This window comes from Rhinopithecus roxellana, chromosome 6 (assembly GCF_007565055.1).
Source record: "Rhinopithecus roxellana isolate Shanxi Qingling chromosome 6, ASM756505v1, whole genome shotgun sequence".
Taxonomy (NCBI): domain Eukaryota; kingdom Metazoa; phylum Chordata; class Mammalia; order Primates; family Cercopithecidae; genus Rhinopithecus; species Rhinopithecus roxellana.
Genome location: NC_044554.1, coordinates 149,178,828 through 149,204,119, shown reverse-complemented (window position 1 = coordinate 149,204,119; position 25,292 = coordinate 149,178,828). Strand labels below are relative to the sequence as shown.

At 40.0% G+C, this 25,292-nt stretch overlaps 1 protein-coding gene across 1 annotated transcript in view; it reads right to left on the bottom strand.

The window, feature by feature from the left end:
* The window catches only part of CHN2 (chimerin 2), a 328,566-nt gene that overhangs the window by 301,711 nt on the left and 1,563 nt on the right, over window positions 1-25,292 (bottom strand). The window lies entirely within an intron of this gene.

The window sequence follows — 25,292 nt, the reverse complement described above, 5'->3', positions numbered from 1 at the left end:
ATGAATTTTTAAATATTTTTTTCTAATTCTGTGAAGAATGTCAATGGTAGCTTAATGGGAACAGCATTGAATCTATAAATTACTTTGGGCAGTATGGTCATTTTCACGGTACTGATTCTTCCTATCCGTGAGCATGTAATCTTTTTCCATTTGTTTGTGTCCTCTCTGATTTCCTTGAGCAGTGGTTGGTAGTTCTCCTTGAAGAGGTCCTTCACCTCCCTTGTTAGCTGTATTCCTAGGTATTTTATTCTTTTTGTAGCAATTGTGAATGGGAGTTCCTTCATGATTTGGCCCTCAGTTTGCCTGTTATTGGTGCATAGAAATGCAAGCAATTTTTGCACATTGATTTTAAAGATCTAAAAGCAGAAATACCATTTGACTCCGCAATTCCATTACTGGGTGTACGCCCAAAAGAATATAAATCATCCTATTATAAAGATACATGCATGTGTATATTCATTGCAGCACTATTCACAATAGCAAAGACATGGAATCAACCCAAATGCCCATCAATGATAGACTGGATAAAGAAAATGTGGTATATATATACACCGTGGAATACTATGCAGCCATAAAAAGGAATGAGATCATGTCCTCTGCAGGGACATGAATGGAGCTAGAAGCTGTTATCCTCAGCAAATTGATGTAGGAACAGAAAACCAGACACCCCATGTTCTCACTTTTAAGTAGGAGTTGAACAATGAGAACATATGGACATATGGGGGGAACACCACACTGGGGCCTGTTGTGGGTTGAAGAAGGGAGAGCATCAGGAAGAACAGCTAATGAATACTGGGCTTAACACCTAAGCGGTGGGTTGATCTGTGCAGCAAACCACCATGGCACATGTTTACCTATGTAACAAACCTGCACACCCTACACATATACCCCGGAACTTAAAATAAAAGTTGAAAGAAAAAAAAAATGATTTACTGCTAGGTACTTGATTTTTTAATGTTACTATAAATTATGGTTTAAAATTTCATTTTTGAATTATTTCTTGCTAGTATAGAGAGACTTGATATTTTTTACACTGACCTTGCATCCAGCATTCTTGTTAAAGTCACATTATTTTCAATAATTTTAAATTTTCTGTGTATATAATTACATAATTTGTGGAAAACAGTTTTACTTCATTCTTTTCAACCTTCATGACAATTTTTTTCTTGGCTTATTGTATTGGCTAGAATTGCAAATTGGTGATAATGAGCACTCTTTTCCTGTTCCCAAACTCAGAGAAATAATTTATTACTTTATCATTAAGTATGCGGTTACATAACATCAAAGAAATTCCCTTCTATTAGTTTGTTGAGAATTTTTATTATAACCAAATGTTGAATCAAATTAGCTTTCTCTACTGAAATAATTACATAATTTTCCTCTTTGATTCTTTTAATGAGGCTTTGATTGGTTTTTAAATGTTAAATCAACCATGGATTCCTGGAATAAATCCCATTTGATCATGACGTATTCTTTTATATATCCCTGAACTTGATTTGCTAAACAAATATTTTAAGATTCATGAAAGATACTGGGTGGTGATTTTCTTTACTAGTAAGTTCTTCTCAGACTTAGGTTAGGATAATTTCACACATGATTTAAGAAATGTTTCATCTTTTTCTATTTTCCGTAAGAGTTTGTGTAAGATTGGCATTATTTCTTCCTTAAACATTTGGATGAATTTATTACTAAAGCAATATTGGTCTGATTAAATATAGGGGAATTTAATTGTCACTTCAATTTAAATAATAAATTTAGGATTTTTCAGATTTTAAATTTCTTCTTATGTCCATTTTAGAAACTTGTGTTTTTAAAAAAAGTTGTCAATTTTCTCTAAGTTGTCAAATTTATTGACATAAAACTGACCATATTTCTTATTATCTTTTTGATCCCTATGACATGTTGTAGTGATCTTGTTTTTTTCTGAAATTCATAACTTGTATTTTCTCTTCTTTTTTCTTTGATTGGTTTGCTAGAGATGTATCAATTATATTAATCTTGTCAAAAAAAAAACACAGTTGCTTTTGTTAATTCTCAAATATTACATATCATGTCCTACTTCTATAATTTCTGCTTATTTTTGCTTTTTCTCTCTTTTTTTTTTTTTTTTTTTTCTTGAGAAGGGTCTCCTTCTATGGCCCAGACTAGAGTGCAGTGGCGTGATCTCAGCTCACTGCAACCTCTGTCTCCCAGGTTCAAGCAATTACCATCTTTGGGTTTAATTTGCTGATTATTTTCTAGTTTCTTGAGTTGGAGGTTTGAATCATTTATTTTCCCCTTTTCCTTTTTTTTTATTTTTTATTTTTTTATTTTTTGAGACAGAGTCTTGCTCTATCACCCAGGCTGGAGTGCAAAGGCACGATCTCAGCTCACTGCAACCTCCGCCTCCCAGGTTCAAGTGATTCTCCTGCCTCAGCCTCCTGAGTAGCTGGGACTATAGGCATGTGCCACCACGCCAGGCTAATTTTTTGTATTTTAGTAGAGACGGGGTTTCACCGTGTTAGCCAGGATGGTCTTGATCTCCTGACGTTGTGATCTGCCCACCTTAGCCTCCGAAAGTGCTGGGATTACAAGCATGAGCCACCGTGCCAGGCCAACTTCCTTTTATCATTAACAAATATCCCTCTTTATCTCTCATGATAATTTTTTGCATTAAAGTCTACTTTGTCTGCTATTAATATGGATATAGCTTTCTTTTAGTTAATTTTTGCATGGTATATATATTTCTAACATTTTACTTTCAATCTTTCTCAGTCTACATAGTGTATCTTAAATTTTAAACTTAGTAAAGTATCTTAAAACCTGCTAGATTTAAACTTACTACAACTGGTTATCTGTATCCAGTCTGGCAATCTTTTAATAGGATTGCTGAAACCACTTACATTTAATATTATTACTGATATAGTTTCTTATAAGTCTACCATCTTAATTTGTTTTCCATTTACCACACCTATTCTTTGTTTCTGTATTTCTTCTTTTCACTTTCTTTTTAGTCAATCAAGTGTTTTTTTTTTTTGTTTTTTTTTTTGTTTTTTTTTTGAGACGGAGTCTTGCTCTGTCGCCCAGGCTGGAGTGCAGTGGCCGGATCTCAGCTCACTGCAAGCTCCGCCTCCCGGGTTCCCGCCATTCTCCTGCCTCAGCCTCCCGAGTAGCTGGGACTACAGGCGCCCGCCACCTCGCTCGGCTAGTTTTTTTGTATTTTTAGTAGAGACGGGGTTTCACCGTGTAGACCAGGATGGTCTCGATCTCCTGACCTCGTGATCCACCCGTCTCGGCCTCCCAAAGTGCTGGGATTACAGGCTTGAGCCACCGCGCCCGGCCAATCAAGTGTTTTTTAAATTATTTTTCTCCCTTATTAGAATTTTAATTGAGCTTCCTATATTATTATTTTAATGATTACCCAAAAAATTATAAAATACACCTTTGACTTATTTCAGTCCTCTTTAAATTCGTAATTTTAACCTTTCCTAAACAATGTTTCTAAACAGCTTCCTGCCCAGGGGTGGGAAGCAGTGAGTGTTTCTCTCATTACCTTGACTACACATGAATAAATATAATTTGGCCTTAGCTCTAGGAAAGTCGACTTTTTCGGGTCTGAATATGGCCCAGGCCACTGTGTTTTCAAAACCCATTCCTCATGATTCAGGATTTATAATAAGCACTGGATCAGTCTCTGACAGAGCCTGTCTGCATTTAAAGCAGCCGAAACTTGTCTGTATTAGAATCTAACTTTAAAAGGCTTATCTTACTAGGATATAACTTTTTAACACAGATACTGTATGATTCCACCACTCCACATGCCTACCTTCACGAGGCATGACTTCTGCTGTCTGGTATTTACGGTTACAGGTAAGAATGAAAGAGAGTTATGCTGGCGAGTGAGGGGGTGGAAGGTCAGGGTTGGGAGACAGGTGGGAGGGGACATCACAATCCCTAATGAAATGAGACTAACATCACCCAGGGCCTTTACAGCTTTGTAATTAGTTCCAATTAACTGTTTCCTTTTAACTGTCTTTTTTTTTAAATGTAAGATGGAAAGGGTTAAAACTACAGGCTAAAACTAGTTTTATTAATATCTGAACTCTACCAGTCAATTTTATGTTTTAAGCAAAAGTGAATGTCTTCTGATTGCAATGCTAGCTCATCAGGATGATAAGCCATCCAGGGAATCCTGGTTAAACTGCTCTACTCTCAGTTCCTTCAAATCCAGGAAGAGACATACATGTCCTTGCGCATAAGCATTAGTTCACATTCAGATTAAACTACTGCCTTCCAACCTGCTGCCCAAGGGATGATGCTGAGATGGCAAATTATCAGATATGTATCTTTTATTCAGATATCCTTAGGAGCATGTGCACATTCTAAAGGAAATCACTTTTATTTGCTCCAAGCTATTAAAGTAAGAACTAGAATGAAAAACAGTAAACCCAAAGGACTTTAGGGCCTTAAAGACATCCTATAACCTACATCCCAACTAAATATTTGTATTCAAATAGAAAGCACTGTTAGGATTCTTTCATCGTGAAGATTAATTTTCTATTTTAATTAGAAATATTTGATACGTCATAACTTTCAGGACATTTTTGGCTAACAAAAGTGCTAAGTGCTTGTATTAAATATTTTCACAATGGCCCTCCTGGTCTACACATTTTAACGCAGGTCATGATTTTACGGTCTCTTTTCCATTCAAACTGAAAGACTGATAGAGAGCCCTTGAGTAGTCTCCAGATAGGCTGCCTAAGCTAAGGAATGTCCCGCATGCATTTAGTTAGTTAAAAACATGCTGAGTCTTACATAATTACTGTGTTGAAGCAACGGCAGTGGTAGAGCAATAGGTCAGATAACTACTGTGGTTTACTCATTGCAAGGCACAGCCTGAGATAATAAAAAAATAATTATATGCACGAACCAGATTTTCCAAACCGCTTATTTAGTTTTCTAGGTCAGTATAGCTGGTCAAATCCCTCTGAAAGTTAAGTCTTCCAGCTGACCACAAACGGTTAGGTCGCTTACATTACTTCTGTAAAATGCTGCATATATTTAGATGTTCAAAGGACTATGATATTTATTCTGACTCTCTGGAGGTTTTTCCTCCTAATAAGTACTGTTAGTACGCTAGGGAGAAAGAGCAGATCAAAAGCAGTGCTCCTGTAAAAGCTTAACACCATCTTCATTACCACGTAGTTAAAACCTCAGGTACATACAAATAAGTTCCGAACTGCTTAAGACTGAATCCATCCAACAATGCAAACATAGCATTCGCGTTTCATAAGTATAGTCAGTTAATTTCCCCTTCATTCTGATTCATCTGAGCCTCAATAATCTGCACTAAAAAATTGCCATGGTATTATTTTACCTTTATAGAAGAAAAAATGATATGTCAATTGGTCCTTGTGATTTCCAGGCTAGATCAGCGGTTTCCACTACCTTAAATTTAAAGCATCCACTATCTTAAATCAACACAGACCTGAACCAGCTCACTGAGAGGCTGGGGAGAGAGAAGAGCTCAGCCTCAAGGAGGCAAGAAGCAGGAAGAAGGGCAGGGGCCAAAACCTTGGCGGAATGATAAGCCAAAAAGTGACAAAGAAAGAAATGTAATTTGATAACGGATCTTATTTGAACATTTCCACAAAGTGATAATAGACAGTTTTAGGAAATATGGCCAGTGGGTTTCAAAATGGGCATATTTGCCCATTAGGAGGACACAGCACTTGATACAGTTTTTGGCAAGCTTCCAACCTTGTCAATTATCTCAATCCTAGTGCAGTCTTCAATCCTGGTGGGATTTCCACCTACCCAAGCGTCCTCTACCAATTTCCCCAACCCTAATTGTCTTTTCCTTCCTCTCAGATATACTGCAGTCTCCATGTCTCTGGAAATTAATCACTATTTGAGAGATTAATTGGAATTTTCAGGCTATTAATTGTAATTTCCTCTTCCTCTGGCTTTTTTAATTTTGAGGAAAATCTACAAGGACTCTTTCAGCAACCAAAATGTATACTAAAAAAAAAAAGCAGTTCCAGCCTCGCCCAACAATAGCTGCTTCTCTGTCATTTCTACTCTACAGCTTGCCAGTCACTACACCTGGAGAATTACTTAGGCTTAGTTACAAACTCCATCTGGGGATTTTAAGAAATTGGCTTACATAATAAGATTAATTATATATAACTATTTAAATGTTAAATGATATCATTTCCACTCTTTAAAAGAATGCATTCATATTCAGAATCAGTCACTTAAGAAGAGGAGTACATGATTTAAAACCAAAAGAAAAGACAGTAGCTAACACTTTGTCCCATAGGTTATGGTCCTTGGAACATTTTCTTTCCCTGAGAAATTGAATCTGCCTTATTACACAGACATACACTTATGTGCGACATCCCACAAAGACATATATATATATACACTCACACATACTCACACACTAAAGACCTAACTTTCCAGCAGAAGCAAATCCTTGCCCTGGAATGACATAGCAACAAGTACTTTTAATTCCTATTGAACCAGAAGTAAATGTCTCCTGGCACAGAACATAAAATTGTAACTCAGATAGAAGAAAACACCTTGGCCGGGCGCGGTGGCTCAAGCCTGTAATCCCAGCACTTTGGGAGGCCGAGACGGGCGGATCACGAGGTCAGGAGATCGAGACCATCCTGGCTAACACGGTGAAACCCCGTCTCTACTAAAAAAATACAAAAATCTAGCCGGGCGAGGTGGCGGGCGCCTGTAGTCCCAGCTACTCCGGAGGCTGAGGCAGGAGAATGGCGTAAACCCGGGAGGCGGAGCTTGCAGTGAGCTGCGGCCACTGCACTCCAGCCCGGGTGACAGAGCGAGACTCCGTCTCAAAAAAAAAAAAAAAAAAAAAGAAAACACCTTAGGAAACAGACTTAGATTAGTGTGCTGATTTTAAAAAATGCTTTCCTGGTATTAAGGAGTTACAACTGCAGTTCTGGCTCCAGGCTAAAAAAGACCCTTAATGGGGACCTCTGGGAGGCCTCCCAAGACTGTGACATTTACAGAAGTAGAAAGAATGAGAAGTTGGGAGTGCCTCAAGTAGCTAGAACCACATACTCTGGGAAAAATGGACAGCGAATGCAGAGGACGGCTTCAGGCTTCTTTTCTGTCTAGGGGCTGTACCCGTGCCACTATAAGAGTCCCCACGCAGAACTTCTCCTGGCATCTACGAAAGGGCACAAAAATCTCAGATTGGGTAATAATTTAAGGGAAAAGTTTGAACTAAAATATTTAATTGTTAATGACTTCACAAGTTCTGCAGAGTTTCACAGAGTTCGGATTCACTCTCAAACTGTGGACTGTGAACTCCTTTACAGTGAAGTTCACGTCTCCATTTACTCATTCATCCAAAAAAAAAGTTTCTAAGAAGTTCTGGTGTGGCAGTCTCTCTGCTAGTAGCTGGTGACCCAAAGGCCCCTCCCTTCCTGGAGTGACAGCCACTGAGAACAGACTGAATAAAGAGTCACACGTGGACTGCTACATATCTCTTTATGTCCTCAAAGCCAAGCATGGAGGCTGGCATCCACTCTGCACTCACATTTTATGAAAGAGAGATGAGAAAGAGGAAAGAGAAACAATGAGAAAAATAAGGTTCAGGATACTGCCATCTCCCTGCCAAGGATCACAGATAAAATATTTGGGTAATCAACTAAGTAAGGGACATTCAATGTTGGATTCATATATAACATACATTCAAGTGTAAAAATATGTCCCTATCTCCATCTGAAATTATGACTATTAATCATCTTCAGAAATGACAAAGTTTTCAGTAATGTAGCCCATATCAATTAGTTTCTGGCCAATAAACTGTTGATGAAGATTAGGAATGATACCACAGGAAGACGAGCATTACCGTATTGACTGAAGATAATAAATTCATGAAATAGAAGGAATTCTGTAAGAGTTGAGATCAACTTGAAGGCTCCTGTCAAAGAGTTAATACTGATCCACAAAGGCATTCCATCCTGATAGAGATGAGGTTTCCTAGAAAAGCCAGGTATTTTTGTTTTTGTTTGTTTATTTATTTATTTATTTATTTATTTATTTTGAGACAGAGTCTCACTCTGTCACCCAGGCTGGAGTGCAGTGGCACCATCTCGGCTCACTGCAAGCTCTGCCTCCTGGGCTCACGCCATTCTCCTGCCTCAGCCTCCCAAGTAGCTGGGACTACAGGCACTCGGCCACCATGCATGGCTAACTTTCTGTATTTTTAGTAGAGACGGGGATTCACCGTGTTAGCCAGGATGGTCTCAATCTCCTGACCTCGTGATCCACCCGTCTCGGCCTCCCAAAGTGCTGGGTTTACAGGCGTGACCCACCGCGCCCGGCCGAAAAGTCAGGTTTTAACGAGGTTATAACGTATGGATAAAAGGGAATGACAGGCCAGAGGACTAGGGAGAGGATACTCCAGCTCCTGCATAGGAAAAGAAGTAAAACATTCACAAAATGTGAGGGCTGCTACTGCGTGCCAGAAACCATGCTAAGTCGCTGCGGTGGTACCGTGATGACTAAGACATAGGGCCTTGCTCTAGGTGTTTACCGATGATTACTCAAGAGCCACAGAAAAAAGAGGCCATATTTGAGCATAAACGGAAGTCTAAAAAGGGAAATAGGATCTAACTGACTCATTTTTGGAGATGAGAAAGTATTTCTTTACCGGGGGGCTTTAGCGGCATCCAGAAATGCCATCCTTGGAATCAGGAAGGAGAAAACATGATCATGACTTCATTTCATTAAGATCACTGGTGTTTCCCTTCTGAGATTAAAGTGAATAAAGACACTGCTGATCAGACTAAAAAGGGCAACTATTGCTTGTGTGAATGCATGCACAAAGGTTACAGTAACGCAGTACTCTTTTTTTAAAAAAAGAGTCCCTATCTTTTAGAGATACCATCTGAAATATTTACAGATGAAATGATGCCAAGCCTGGGATTTGCTTCAAAATAATCCTGGGTATGGGGTGGAGTGAAGGTGAAACCAGGCTATGATGCGATCATTGTTGAAGCTGGATGGTAAGAGGTTCGTTATAGTTTTCTCTTTACTTTAAATATATTTGAAATGTTCTTTATAAAAAGTTATTAAAATATACATTTGTAATAAAAGCCTGCTGAATATGTAGGGAAAGAAGAAACTTTTAAATGATCATTCAATAAAATAGTGCTACTCAGTGTAGCAAGTTAAAAAAATTAACAAAATCTCCTTGAACATTATTATTAAATAGCACTATGGGCCTATAGGGTGTTCTATATACCGCAACCATGCCTTGAGCAGGCTAACTGAATTTACTACATCTTTGGAGTTTCTAGACCAATTTCTGATCTGTTTTTCAAAGTGCCAGTCACCACTCTAGAGTGCATCCTGAAATCAACTTGTGGGCCCTGATAGTTTTTACATAAATGAATAGAAATACAATAGAAAAGACAGTATCAGAGCACATCACACATAACAGGATGAACTCTCTTTGTGGAACTTCTGTTTCTCTCTCTCTCTCTCTCTCTCTCTCTCTGTGTGTGTGTGTGTGTATGTGTGCCCGCATGCAGCATTTGTGTTTAGTCTAATCTCAACATAATAGCCAGAATGGGTCTGTTAAAACCTAAATCACGGCCGGGCGCAGTGGCTCACGCTGTAATCCCAGCACTTTGGGAGGCCAAGGTGGGCGGATCACCAGGTCAAGAGATCGAGACCATCCTGGCTAACATGGTGAAACCCCGTCTCTACTAAAAAAAAACAAATAAATACAAAAAATCAGCTGGGCGTGGTGATGGGCGCCTGTAGTTCCAGCTACTCGGGAGGCTGAGGCAGGAGAATGGCGTGAACCCAGGAGGCGGAGCTTGCAGTGAGCCAAGATCGCGCCACTGCACTCCAGAATAGGTGACGGAGTAAGGCTCCATCTCAAAAAAAAAAACCTAAGTCAGACCACGCCACTGTCTTCTAGAACCCTCCAGGGACAACCTATCTCAGTATAAAAGCCAGAGTCCTTACAGTGGCCTACGAGGCCCTCCATGATCTGCCTCCTCCTCCCTGCCAGTCCTGTTTACCCCTTTCTCACTCTCCTGGTCTTGTTTCTGTTCCTGGAACACACCAGGTACACTTTCGCATCGGGATTCTGCAGCTGCAGTTCCTTCTGTCTGGAATGTTATTTCTCCAAATATCTGCATGACTGACTCCCTCACCATCAAGTGTTACCTTCTCAGTAAAGCCTTCTCTGACCGCTAAACTTAAAATTCAGACCCCCTTACACCAAGCATTTCCTGTCTCCCTTCCTGCTTTATTTTTCTCCATAGAACTTATCACCCTCTAATATACCATATAAATTAATTAGATATAATTATATACAAAAGATACACATTTATATATACAAATTATATATAGTTCCTTTACTGTCTGTCTGTATTTAGAAATGCCACAAGGTCCAGAATTTTTGTCTGTTTTGTTCATTGCAGTATCTCTAAAATCTAGAACATGGTAAATAATAAGCACATATTGAATGAAGTATGGGTGTGTGCACGGTGTGTGTGTGGGTGTATGTGTGTGCCCGTGTGTGTACGTGCTGGGTTTCATAGTGTAGGTAACATTCCAAAAGGCTTGTATGACACTGCCTTGGAGCATACTTGGACTACTTCTGGGCTTACTAAGAGTGAAGGCTGAAAAGCAAGTACAGTACAGACACCCAACAGTCCTCATGTCTTACAGACTGGGTGCCTGGAACAAATGATGCCAGTGGTAATGGCTACTTGAAATATGTGTGCATGTGGGTGTAACTGATTTACACACAAGAGTGTTGTTCCCTTGGGGGACCACCAAGGCACCATAAATTGGCAAGAGGAAATAGGCAGAATCAGAAAAATCATAAAAATGTTTAAAAGCCTCAGAGATGATCTGGGCCAAACTAATAATTCTACAGATGAGCATCAAAGTCACAAAATGATAATGTAATTTGCCCCTGGACACACAAAAAGTAAATGCTGAGACAGAACTAGCATAGGCTTAGGTCACATGACCCCTCATCCAGTGATCTTTACACACCCTGGCCCATCATAAAAATGAAAAACAATAATCTGGTCTCCAAAACCCTCTGCCTATTCCCTTTTCCTTGGGAATAACCTGAAATTATTTCTCCAATTAGGCACCAATACATTTATTCCACTGGACTTGACCATTTGTAGGAATCTCTGTTTTAAAAACAAAGAGCTGCTAATGATCACTATTTCTCATAAATGAAAGCCTTAAAAATTCCCTCCCATAGCAACCAGCAGTGGATTGAATCATCTACTATGATTCCCTGCCTTTCTAATAATATAGTTCCAACTTACATCAGGCCCAGGGATGTTAAAGCCTGTCAAGAATCAAAACCTTCAACCCTCACTGTCCTACTTCTCATTAGAGCTAAAGACTCTACCCAGTTTTAAATTAATGGATTTATATTTTTTCATAACCATAAAGCACTAACAAGTGAAAACAACATATGAGTTGTCAGTCATCTTAACGTAGTAGGTTAGCAGAACATTTTTTTCAGGGAGTGATATTATTACAAAGTGAACAGGTGCACTAATTGCCTGATTCACAACTAAGACTATAATAGGTTTTTTGACTATGAGAGGCCATGCGTCTTGGAATTCTCAGTGTTTTGTTGGTGGCCTTAGAGATTCTAAGGGCTGAGGACATTCATGACATAATTGTGGCGGATGTTCTTGGTTCCTCTTCCCCCTTAACAGAACCCTATTCTGTTCATGCCTCCTCACCCCTTCAGGAGAGGCTGGCCCATCTGCTCTCCAGGAAGGGGGTCACAACTGGACTAAGTACATCCCTTGCCAGTGACTGGTTAACACCTAAGCATGTGACAAAGCTGTGGCCAATGAGGCAAGGGGAACTTTGCTGGGGCTGGGGGGAGGGTAGGTGTGTCTGAGAAAGTCTTTCTTATCTTCCACAGGGCCAGGAGGAAGAGATTTCCCCTTCTCTGTTTCTAGATATGATGCCAGGGGACTGCTGTTGTCATCTTGACACTGTAAAGACAGTGAGGCTGAGGACAAGGCCCCCCCGACCAAGAGGGCAGCGCTGAGAGGAGACAGAGCCAAATACTGCAGTGTCTACAACCACGGCACCTCAGCACTTCTTTTTAGGGTTTTCTGTATTTGCAGGTGAAACATCCTAACCCTTACAATAATTGCATCCTGGAATGGTCTGGTCAGGATGTGAGGAGGTGTGAATGTGTTATACGTGTTGGTGTTAGCATGAGAAAAGTTTGCGTGAACAGCAGGTCCCAGGAACAGTGAGTCTTTTGTTAGAGATGGCTTAGCCTGTGACATTAGAAAGCAGGGGGAGCAAAGTCTAAAATCTGAGATGTCAGGGGAGCTGCAGAGGCCAGCACAAGGCACAATACCATCCCCACATGTGCTGCTGTCATAGGGGGCCTAGGGTGGCCAGATTTCACCTGAGGGAGGACACAGAACAACAGAGCCACTGTAGCCCGTGCCCACTTCCTCTAGGGGTTGCCAGGAAAACACTCTGAACGAGACCTTAAAGAAGAAGTTCCAGTACTTGCTTTGTCTTTACACTCCCATGAAGGGGCATTTTTTGTATTTTGTGGGGGTGCCTGTCTCATTTGTCATATGGGAAAAAGGAAGAAAGGCCATGCACAACTTGAAGGGGAGCCAGCCATCCTAGAAATTCACGCAGGCCATAGGATATTGAAGCCTGCCCAAAAAGTGGCTACCAGGGACTCAGTTCCCCAAAGACATCTGTCTTTAACTTCATTAGTTCCATGCCGGGGCCAGTCTTCCTCCAACTAACAGAAAGTTTATCTACCTAGAGGAGTCTCTATACTTGGGAGGAAAAAGAGGACTTTTGCAACAACCTGGCACTCAAAACCAGCAAATATTAAAAACTACTCATTGACTAGGTTCCTTATAGTGAACAATACATGGTTCTAGAAAATTTACTATTTATAGTCACTCATATTTTCCATGTGATCTGATCAAATGCATTTTTTCTTTACTTGTTTGGGGTAAAAGTAAATACTGTCAGAACCTCTGTGACAGCTAGAAGCGTGTAATATTTAAGTCTCTCTAACAAAGTCTTTATAGTACAATGCTGTGATCTGTTGTGATCAAAGGGTGTCGGTTCTTTGATTAGAAACAACAAAACAGCCAGCAGATGATATCCTTGGAAATGTCTGTACAAGCATCCATCTAGTGGGGGCATATGGAGGCAGCCACAGACGCATCACTGTACGAATAATACTCGGGAGCATCGGGCACACAGTCGGGAAACTTGCTTCCTCGATGACTCACACTCTACTTCCAGGTCATAGAGTTGTGCCCAGAGTTTAAAAACCTGGATAAAAAGCTAATTAACTAGTCATAAGAAATGCACTAATTTCTTTGTCCAGCATTAGTAGAGGAGACCTGCTGCTCTCCCTCATTCTTCAGTGAGAAGGAGGGTGCCATGGCCTTTTGGGGATACTGGGGAAGGGAGGCATTTATCTAGTGGAGGCTGAGCTAACCAGCCCCAGAGAGCAAGTCTCTATGGAACTATCTGAGAAGGTCAGGGGCTGGCTGCAGAAACAGATGAATGTGGAAATAAAAAGGGGAAGAAAAGGGGTACTCCCATGTGTTGAGCAAGTTATCAGTGAATATGGATTGAAACGCCTCCCATCTGATTACAAGCATCCTGTTCAGGAAGGACTTAACCTATGGGTCTGTTTTTTCTATTTGCTCACCTTCTCTTTCTTACAATATCAATTTCTTTGCCTTCTTAAAGTAATGGCTTTATTGAGATATAAATCACATACCCTACAATTTACCTGTTTAAAAGTAAACAATTCAATGACTTTTAGTTCATTCACAGATATGTGTTAACTATTAAATATTAACACAATCAAATTTAGAACAATTTCATTACTGCAAAAAGAACTAATACCTATTAGCAGTCACTCCCCATTTCACTCCTAACCTCTCAGCCGCAAGGGACAACTCCTCTACTTTCTGTCTCTAGGATTTGCCTACCTTGAGTGTTCCATATGTGTGGAATCATACGGTATGCAGTCTCTCACTTCTTTCACTTAACATACTGTTTTCCAGGCTCATCCCTGGTGTAGCACGCATACAGCATCGCTTTTTGAAAATCTCCCTGTGGCTCTCCATGTTGAACTCTAGCTTTACTACTTATGTTTCTTCAGTGTTCACTCTTCACTCCTGAAATGTGCTTGTGAACCACAAATCAAGGTAAAAAGCCCTGATTCAGATAAATTCATGTGATTCTGCTCAGAGTCTTCTGTTGCAAGTATGTACAAATAAGTTTAAAAAAAAAATTTCTAGGCCAGGCATGGTGGCTCACACCTATAATCCCAGCACTTTGGGAGGCCGATGCGGGTGGATCACGAGGTCAGAAATTCGAGACCAGCCTGGCCAACACGGTGAAACCCCATCTCTACTAAAAATACAAAAATTAGCTGGGCGTGGTGGCATGCACCTGTAATCCCAGCTACTCAGGAGGCTGAGGCAGGAGAATTCCTTGAACCCAGGAAGCAGAGGTTGCAGTGAGCCGAGATCACACCACTGCACTCCAGCCTGGGCGATAGAGTTTGTTCCATCTTGGGGAAAAAAATTTTTTTCTAAAAGTTACTGAAGGCGTGTGGCAAATGTGAACTGGTGACAGGGTCCTTGCAGAACTTACTTACAAACAAGAGATAAAGGAGAGGCTGCAGTTGCACTCCTATGACAGTTACTGAGTGCCTGTACATGCTAGACATTGTGCTAGGCACTGGAGATCCAGCAGTGAACAAAACAAAAATAGCTGCCCATGTGAAGCAGGTATTTTAGTGATACATGATAAAATTATTTTTAAAAGAAAAGCAAGGGAATAAGGTGAAAATTCAGAGCAGTAGTTGCCTTTGGAAGGAGGGAATGAAATATGATGGGGAAGGAAAGGGAGAGGAATACAGAGGAAGACGCAAGGCTAGGTAATGTTCCTATATTGGGTGGTGGCTTTCCTAATAATTATGTGGCTACGCTACTACTGATTTTTTTGTATATATTGCATCTTACCTAAAATGTGTATACATTTTTTTGCATAAAAAAGAACGATTCCTTTAGATGGGAAAATATAAACAGCGGTGTTCCTCGGATTGACTGAGCTAATTTAAAATGTTGGGACTGCAGGATGCATACTGGAATCTTACACAGAGTAGAGAAATTCTAAGTTGGCATGATTACACTTCAAGGATTTGAAAGGCTGATGAAGAGCAAGGTAAGGTATCTAGGAGAAACTTTTCCAGCTATCTTAGAAGATCACGAGTTCTGAGTGGTCACTTATCACTCGAAAGGAATCTGTGGTGCATCTTATTAGAACATGAGTTTTATGAGATCAGGGACTTTCAGGTTTTGTTCACAAATTTTCAAGTTTTTTTCACAGCCATTCACACATTTGATTCTAACAACTAGTATTATTAGCCCATTTTATGGATAAGAAAATAGAAACTCCGAGAGCTATTTGGTGCTGGTGTTTGGACCAGATTCCCAGCTTCCTAGTGCTTGTAACACAATGCCACCCTTGGACTGTGTGGTTCCAATGAACCCACATGAAACCCAAAAATGGATGCTAAAAATAAGTTTCAGAGAGTTAAATTTAAAGCAATAGGAAGAAACACCTATTCGTTCTCTAAGTAGAAAATAGCTGAAACTCATGAATGTAAGAAGGAGCACAAGCTGAAACTGCAGATGGATTCAGACATGTTTACATTAACTCCTGAATGACAGATTTACACTCAGCTATTTATGAAATGTAAGATGTCTGCAGGGCATCTCCTCCCTGAAAGGCTGTTGTGCATTTTTACAAAATACCCTTAGTGCTATTACTTTAGAATATGGAACCAAATAAGTACTGTGGCAATTACTATATTCTTAAGCCAAATGACATCATTTAACTCAAAATCATGTCTTACATGTGTAATTGCTTAGGATTTGCTGTGATTCTATTTCTAATCTTATTCTGATATTAATTATTTCAGGAGAGTTTACAAAGCTTCTGTCAATTGCTTTTTCCTCTGAAGAATTCATATTCCGAAAAAAGGCATGTGGATTAGTTTGGCTGCTTAAAGCAAGCATAGGACTCCGGCTCTCCTGAGACCAAAGTTCAATCCTAGGGCATATTAACATCACATAGAACAAAAACTTCTGTGCCCTGGTCACCGGGAGTACCTTCAACCCTAGGCATTGATCATGAGGCAGATCCAGAGAGGATATTTGGCTAGAGCTACCCAGCCTCCCAACCAGAAATTAACAACTCAAAGGGTACATACTGAAAGAGGGTAGTGCTCTCTGTGTATATGAAAATCAGCAGAAATAGTATTATTTACCAAATAAGCATGGTTTACTGGATCTCACTGTCTCTGAGGACAAGCACTGTAAAACAAAATGGCTATTTTTTTGTAACAAAGAGAATCTGAATGAGCAACTTAAATCAATATTAGGCAGCCAAATTATGTGTATTAATATCTACATATTATTAGTATAATCCCAAGTGAATTATTTCATTACTAAAAGTAATGTTAGGCCTGACTTTTCGTTTCCCTTGATATTAACTTATATACGATATAAATTTGATTGGAAGTAACTTTTGTTTGGAACCTAATCCACTTCCGTTCTCTGTGTATACATATATATACACAAATACATATATACATATATGTGGATGTATGTAAACCCACATCCTTCTCCATGGCAGGACATCACAGTACAAAGGCCATGAGACAAGAGTTTTCTACACACAAACACACAGAGAAAAATGTGTGCTTTGTTTCCTCAGCTTCTCTTTCCAACTTCATAGCATTGCAAGCTTTCTTTGGAAGGAAGGGTATATATAAATCTAACAAAAATATATGAAGTCTAGAATTATACTGAAGCCCAAACAAAACAAAACACAAAATCTGTCTAAACAAGAATCTGACAAATGTCCCAACCTGTTCCTCTTTATAGAACTTCACTTGAAAATCATTGTAAAGACTCAGAAAAATTAAGGCCATCTCTCAATGTCTGGGACTAAAACCAGTGACCTGAGAATCAGGGCTGAGCTGCGTTGGTAAGTTTCTGCCTTGGTGAATGGAAGGTAAGTTCTGCTTGGTGAATGCAGGGTAAGTAGACAGGGCTACAGGAGCCACTGAGCAGTGCATCAGCAGGTTTTGTACGGCAGATTCTGTGATCAAGGCTAGAACATTCTCACTGGAGTCATCCAGACCAGAGCTGTCCAATACAAATATAATGTAAGCCACACATGTAATTTCAAATATTCTAGTAGTTACCTTAAACACATTTTTAAAAAAAAACAGGTAAAAGTAATTTTTTTTTTTTTTTTTTTTTTGAGACGGAGTCTCGCTCTGTCACCCAGGCTAGAGTGCAGTGGCCGGATCTCAGCTCACTGCAAGCTCCACCTCCCAGGTTTACGCCATTCTCCTGCCTCAGCCTCCCGAGTAGCTGGGACTACAGGTGCCCGCCACCTCACCCGGCTAGTTTTTTGTATTTTTTAGTAGAGACGGGGTTTCACCATGTTAGCCAGGATGGTCTCGATCTCCTGACCTCGTGATCCGCCCGTCTCGGCCTCCCAAAGTGCTGGGATTACAGGCTTGAGCCACTGCGCCCGGCCGATTTTTTAAGTATATTATATTTAGCTATTTGGCTTAATAGATCTTTTTTTTTTTTTTTTTTTTTTTTTTTTTTAGATGGAGTTTCACTCTTGTTGCCCAGGCTGGAATGCAATGGCACGATCTCGGCTCACTACAATCTCTGCCTCCCGGATTCAAGCGATTATTGTGCCTCAGCCTCCTGAATAGCTGGGATGACAGGTACGCGCCATCATGCCCAGCTACTTTTTGTATTTTTAGTAGAGACTGGGTCTCACCGTGATGGTCAGGCTGATTTCAAACTCCTGACCTCAGGTGATCCACCTGCCTCGGCCCCCCAAAGTTCTGGAATTACAGGTGTGAGCCACTGTACTAGGCCTAGATCCAAAATATTATCACCTAAACATATATTCAATATTTCAAAGGTTATGAATCAGATATTTTATATTTTTTGGCTTTGTACTAAGGGTTTGAACCCTAGTGTGAATTTTACACTTGTAGCACATCTCAATTCAGACTAGCCGTGTTTCAAGGGCTCAGTAACCACATGTGGCTGTCACACTGGACAGTGCAGGTCTAGGTCTTGAGAATCAGACCCTTAGAGGACAATGACAGCCCCCACCCTCTGACAGATGCTGCAGGAGATCTACTGCGACAGCCACGCTCCCTGCTTCCCCTTTCTTTGCTGTGCCAACACAGTCTCTTGGGCTTATTCCATGGAAGCAACATCATGTAAGAAAAAGCATTTTACATTGCTAATATGGCATTATGTGAAGTAATAAGTAAGCGCTAGGTTTCACTTCCTTGAAAAGGACAATATCCAGCCAGTACTGAGGGTGCAGAAGGCAATAATGGGGCCCGATAAAATCCAGGAACTGGGCCTCCGATGAGAAAAGATTGCATAAGGTTATCACCCAAGTGCTTCTGTGATTCATATTGCCCTAAATCTATGATCTAAGTTGTCAATAAATAACAAATCACCATGTCACAGTCTTTTGGTTATTATCGTTTCTGAATCCAATGGCCTCAACATTCACCTCTTTCTTGACAGTTACTTGACACTTTAAAGATACCTTCCACCTTCCCATTTTGTTTCACTTGAGGATGGTAACAGAAGTTCAAGGAGAACTGTTTCCTTTTCTTAGAAACTGTCATGTTCCTGCATCTTATTTGCATGCATTTCACCCCAATTAAATGTGCTGAAAATTCCAAAAGCTAACTTTATTTTCTAAAAACCAATGCAATTGCTTTGCCCTGATGTGGGCTTTTTGTAGAAGTAAAAATCCTTCTAGCTAGCCGCTGATGGCCAGCTTGGTAGAAAAGCTCTTTTAAATAACACGGCTTGTATATGCCACTAGCAACCTCAGTCCACACATTCACAGTTTTCCTTACGATGTCTTTAAAGGAGATACAATGGTAAGATCCAAACGTTTTTTGGACATGGGCACTTTTTCCTCTTTGAGGGTGAAATCAGAACTCACTGTGGGTTTATTTGAAAAAGAAATTGAGTTGCCATTAGGGAAACAAGAAATCACTTTTTAAATAAAGCTTGAATCATACCTCAGGACTAGAGAGTTTATAAACATTTTTAATTACCCTCCCCAATATCATCCTCTAGCTGTCATTCCACAGTTTCCCTCAAGGTCATAAAGAAATTACTTTTTTAAAAAGTCAATTTGCAAAATTAGTGAAAGATAACCTAAACAGCACAAGAAGCACATACAGCAACGGGAGAGCACTGGATCAGATTTTCTCTTTTTAGTTTGTTGATTTTACATTAGTTTTGTCTCTATCTTAGAGAATTTCCTGTAAAAAAATGATAAAAATGTTTTGTATCTGTGTAGTCCAATATGGTAGCCACTGGCCATGTGTGCTATTGAGCACTAGAAACGTGCCTAGGGTAACTTAGGAACTGAATATTTTTACATTTAAATTTAAATAGCCATATGTGACTAGTAGTTACCACTGGACAACACAGCTATACACAGTTAGGGCAGACCTAGGCCACTTAAATCTTTGTGTCTTTATGGGCACAACAGCCTGGAGATCTGAGGCCCATTTAAAACATAAAGCACTTTATGACTTCTTTTTTGAAAGTATTAAGTAATTAAATAGCGCAGCCTCTATGAGGCCAGAAAGAAAAAAAAAAAAGTCTACAAGAAATTCTCTAAGGATGATGCCACTCTTTAGGATGAGCCAGGAAGTGGGTGCGGGGAGCATTAATGTCACAGGAGCTTGGGTCCTAGATGACAGTTCCAGCTCTAGCTCTGCTGTCAAGTAACTGAGTGGCATGAGATCATTTCTGAGTTCCTTGGGCTCTGATTTTCTTATACAATGTGGAATCTGTTAAACAACTACCAAGGTTCCTCCTTGTTCTCAATCTAGTCAGTCCAGCTCTTATTTCTTAGGACATTAAAATATTGGTTGATTGAAAATAATACTTTACATTGCACTACAAATAGGCTGAGGTTGAGTGATTTTGACAGGCCAAATTGTTGAAGCAAGGGAATGCTACAATTAGTTCATACTATACAGACTATATTCAGATTAGTCTCACAAAGGTGTATGATTAATTATAAATGAGGAGAAAGGCAGGTTATTTGCACAAGCAGCTAGTGGCTGGCTCTCCCAGAATGCACAGCTGAAAGGTTTGTGGCCGGCCAGTGGATGAGACACTCATCCCAATGCTTCAGCTTCAGGTCCCAGAGGAGAGCCACCTAGGTCCCATTGCAGAGCTCACTACCTATAGGGCCGGCCCATCTCTAACTGCCGTTTCCTCTAGCCATGGAGACTTTAAATAAACCTCTGCATTTATCTGTAGCTTGGAGACACATCGTTGTGTTCTGTCACACCAACTAGCCTGCACCAGAGACACAGGTATCCAACTTGACCCCCTAACCTGAATCCATGTGAGAGACAGAATACCAGCTTCCTTCCCCATGGGCCAAAGGGAAGGAAAAGCAGGAAGGTGCCTAGAGGATTTGCAAACTATGAACAGTAAAGAAAATCAAGTGTGGGATTGATGAAAACATCTCTAAATAGAGATCTGACCAATAACAGATGAGAGAAGAAAAAGAGACAAAATGGGAAGGGGAGGGGAGGGGAGGGGAGGGGAGGGGAGGGGAGGGAGGAAGGAAGGAAGGAAGGAAAGGGGAGGAGGGAGGGAGGGAGGAAGGAAGGGAAGAAGGAAGGGAGGAAGGAAGGGGAAGAAGGTGGGTAGAGGGAGCGGGGAGGGAAGGTAGGGAGGGAAGAAAAGGGAGAGGGGATGGGGAAGAATGGAGAAAGGAAGGAAAGAAAGTGGGGGGGGGGGAAAGCCATTTTGTTTTGAAAATTAAACGACATTATTTCAGAAGCCATGAAATAAGAATACATACATTCATAAAAGATAAATGATTGGTGGGTGATAGGGGATGCTATTAATTATATGTCTGTCTATCACTAGGTTCATGTCTTTTTGTCTGTATTTGCCTTGACAGGAATCTTGATCTTCTGGCAGAAAACTCTTCCAAAACATTCCTATGTGACACCGCTCATGTATAGGTGTTCCAAACCGAATGTCCAGTTATTTTCACCATTGTGCAAAAATGGGAGACCCTGCCCAGCAGCAGATGGCCCTCAGCAGGGCTGACACTCAGGCCAGGCCCCAGGTGGCAGCTCTCAGAACACACTGTCCAGCTAAACCCTGCACAGACTGGCCATGGAAAATACCTGGTGTTCACATTCCCCAAAAGTTAGGCAAATGACAGGGTCACCCAGTGCACTTCACGGCGTTAGTGGGGAGAACCACGTTTCAGCACAAGTTCACAAATCATTGGGTCCCCCTTGTCAAACACTGCAAATATGTAGCATGCTAAGAAAAATCTCCTTACCTCTCAGACTCTATCACTCAGTTCATCTGAGTAGCTACAATGGAAAATAAAACCTAGTAAGTTAAAATGAGGTGTGGAATGCTCAGGAGAAAAACAACAAGGACTACTACTCCTCATCTGAGTGAATAATTTCTCTCACAGAGTTAATTTTAGCTTTGCAAGTGTTTTGAGATAATATTTTAAATCGGAATTTGTGCATGTGTGATTTAAAATAAAAAAGGCAATCAAGTCTTTCTGCCAATCTAGGCGATGTGAAATTTAATTATCGAGCAGTTATCATTAAAACAAATGCAAAGCAATTTTTTACACATAATTGAATATTCCAGAAGAAAATTTCTGAAAAATCCAAAAGTCCAAAAGAAAACTTCTCAGTGAGAATGTCTGTTTCAATAAGATGCCCTGTTTTGTAGTATTGGATGCAGAGAATTTCTAGTTAGACATACATAAGTCTTGCCAGAATTACTATAGTTCAGTTTTGCCGTCTGCATCTAGGAATATGGAAGACTTACCTATGTTACTGGTTATGAATCCCCAATAATGAGTAATGAAAATTCCTATTTATCATTTCTACATCAACACCAGTGTGACAGCAGAAAACAGCATGATTCACCTGGCCCACATTACTGTTGCATAGAATCTAAAGAAATAAATACCTCAATCCATTCAGGAATGTTCTTTTCCCAATTAAGGTTTTGATGACTGCACCTAATACTGACTTTTTACCTTTTTCTGTTTGCATTTTAATTTTAAAAGTCTGTGTCAATTTTATTTTGATAATACAGTGTGTTTATGTTTCCAGATCTTAACTTCTTATTCTTGGTGTTCCTTTAATATTTAATGTTTTACCTTTTTCAGTTACTGAGAACATCTCATATCTTCTTTATTTATTGACTTGCTTGGGTTGATTTTTTTCTTGACTGTGAAATTATCCATTTGGCAATCATATTGCTAATATGCAAAAAGTTCTTATTTCAATTATAAAAGCAAACGTAACCCATGATTATTAAGAAGACTGTTTTGCAAATTGGCCGCTGTGTATTTCAGAATATAACGAAGTACCACAGGCTAAATTAGAAGCCTAAGGATAAGAACTTTTCTTTTTTGCAATTTAAAATAATAAAGGTAATCAAAGCTTCCTGCCAATCCAGGTGATTGTGAAATTTAATTACCAGTGGTTATCATTAAAACAAAGATAAAGCAATTTCTTTTACACATAATTGAATATTCCAGAAGAAAATTCGTGAAGAGTTCTCAGAAAATGTATTTTTAAATTAATTGTAACCTGATTATTTCATTTGTTATGTCTCAGTTGGTACCGTAGAATAAATGACACATTTGGGTGACGTAGTTCGACAGCAGCTAGTGAGAGAAATTTCTCAGGAAAATCAGGTAACTTTGACCTTAATGCTGAGCAAATTATTAGATCTTTACTCTGCAAACACAAACAGACTTAAATCTCCCGCTGCTATTCCTCTATGAGAGGTATAACCCATGCTGACTTCACCTCTGTCTATGCTGGACACTACAGAATCAACTGTTCCTTTTTCAGTGCTCAATTGCCCAAATGACCTATGGCTTCCAGAGCTGTTCCATCAAACCCACTGCTACCTGAACAGAAAGAAAACCTCCTACATCAGCAGCAGCAATGAGTGAGCTGGCAGCTCTGTGCATGATGCTGCTTATGGGCCTGTAAGCATAACTTTCCCAAGTGGAAAAGGATCAATGGCCCCAAGGAAGAAAGTCAAAATAAGGCCATGAACTTACCCATCTCCAGGCCTTTACCTAAGCTCTTCTCTCTTCCTGAAATGTCTTTTTCTCCATCTGTTTTCCGGAAAAATTCGACTCAGCTTTCAAGGCCCAACTCGTATGACATTTCCACTGACCCCTCTAATTTGACTAAGTCAATCCCTCTTCTCTGCACCCTCCTCCACAGAATTTGTTTTATCAAACTGGAGTAGAGGTTGCTATTTGCGTGTGTGTCTCGGCTGCTGGATGATAAGGGAAAAGGATCTTGATTCATCCTTCCATGCCAAACACTCAGGACTATGCCTGAAACCTGGAAGACACTCGCATGCTTATTTAATGAAGCCCAAAATTCAAGATCAAATTTAACATGTGATGAAAGAAGTGGATTGTATGTATGTTGGATTCATATCTGCACCTAAATTCTGAGCCCATGAATGCCTTCTTTTTCATTCCTTGAAGAAATAAAATTTATTCACATTAAGCATTTATTAAATGCTAGGCCCTGTGCTAAATACATACATTATCTCATTCAATCCCCAAGACACTCTATGAAGTAGGTCTTATCATCAGTATCAGCCTCATTTACAAATGAGGAAATTGAGTCTTGGAGAAGTTAAGTAACTCACTCCAAGATACCGGGCTGGTTGGTGGTGAAGCCAGAATTAAAAGACAACACTCCCAGAACTTCAGAGCTAGAAGGAAGCCTATAATTATCTTTCCCCCTTAGCCTTCTTGAAGCTGAGGTTTATAACTTACTGCCTGGCACATAGTAGGCCCTTGAAAATAGTGATTAATAGACTGATGGAGTGCCCTAATTTCTCAGGTTCTGGCGTTCGCCTGAGACAGCCCAGCTGCCACCACAAATAGGCTCTATTCTTTCTGCCCAACACCTCTCACAGGTGTGAATTGCTTGTGTCATCTGAATTATTCATGATCCACACAATGGTAAGTGTGCTTAAAAAGAGAACTACAATGCTGTATTTTTCAAGACAAAGTGCCTAATTGGGGAATTAGGCAGTATAAACTCATGGGCTAGGTTGATTCATGCCAAACAATAATACATCCATGCCCACTTTTTGAATTTCAGTTTTCACATAATTTCCCAGTTTCCCTTAGGATTAAAAATAGGGGTAAATAAAGCAGGAAAAAGAACCATCATGGGCATCTCCATCCTATCTGAAAGCAATTAACATCATCTAAATCTCATACTGTGTTGTTTCAAACCAATGTATTCTTCCGAAGGCTGTTAGGATTTTCAATCAGGTTTCTTAAGCTACATCAAGATCTGGAAATTCAGATGCCACAGCAGCTGTAATTCATGCCACCAGTAAATCATGTGACACCACCAGCTCCTTGTCCTTTCTCCTTTCGTCTTTTCTTTTGCCCCACCAGTTCATTTTCTAGTGGGCAGTTTTCTGAGAGGAATAACTAGAAGCTAATAGAAAGCCAACACCACTGTATTTTCAATTCAATGTTAGTCAACCAAAATGAATTGAAAAACAGCAGCAGTGGTTTGAGGGTACTAAAAATAAACTGTAGCATTTGCTGAGTTCTCAGAATTAAAACCACGGCGGTCAACTTGTTGCTGCTCTTAATAAGATATGACTTCTGCCCCATTGGCTGCTACTACTAGAAACTTGAACTATGTCACACACCTAACAACAACGTGTTTTCGATTAGTTGGCAGTGATCGAGAAAGGAAGTGCCATTTCCCAGGAACTAAACCTGCCAAGAAAGATTACAGATGGCTTTCAAGTGATCACCTTGTACCACATCACAATTGCACCTTAGTCAAATTCACCTTGCATTTATGATTTAATGAGTTACACATCGAAAGCTGTGGTTGCCTTTATGCCCTGCTTGCTATCCAATGCCTCCAAAAAGGTGTTTATTCCTTTGAGCTTAATTTGTGAATAATAATGAAAACAGCCCAACGGGACTTAATACAATATTAATATATTGAACTCTTCCATTAGGACTTCATGACCTTCTTGACCCTTAAATACCGTATACTACACTAAATGTCTTATCAGCTGTCCCTTTGGGTT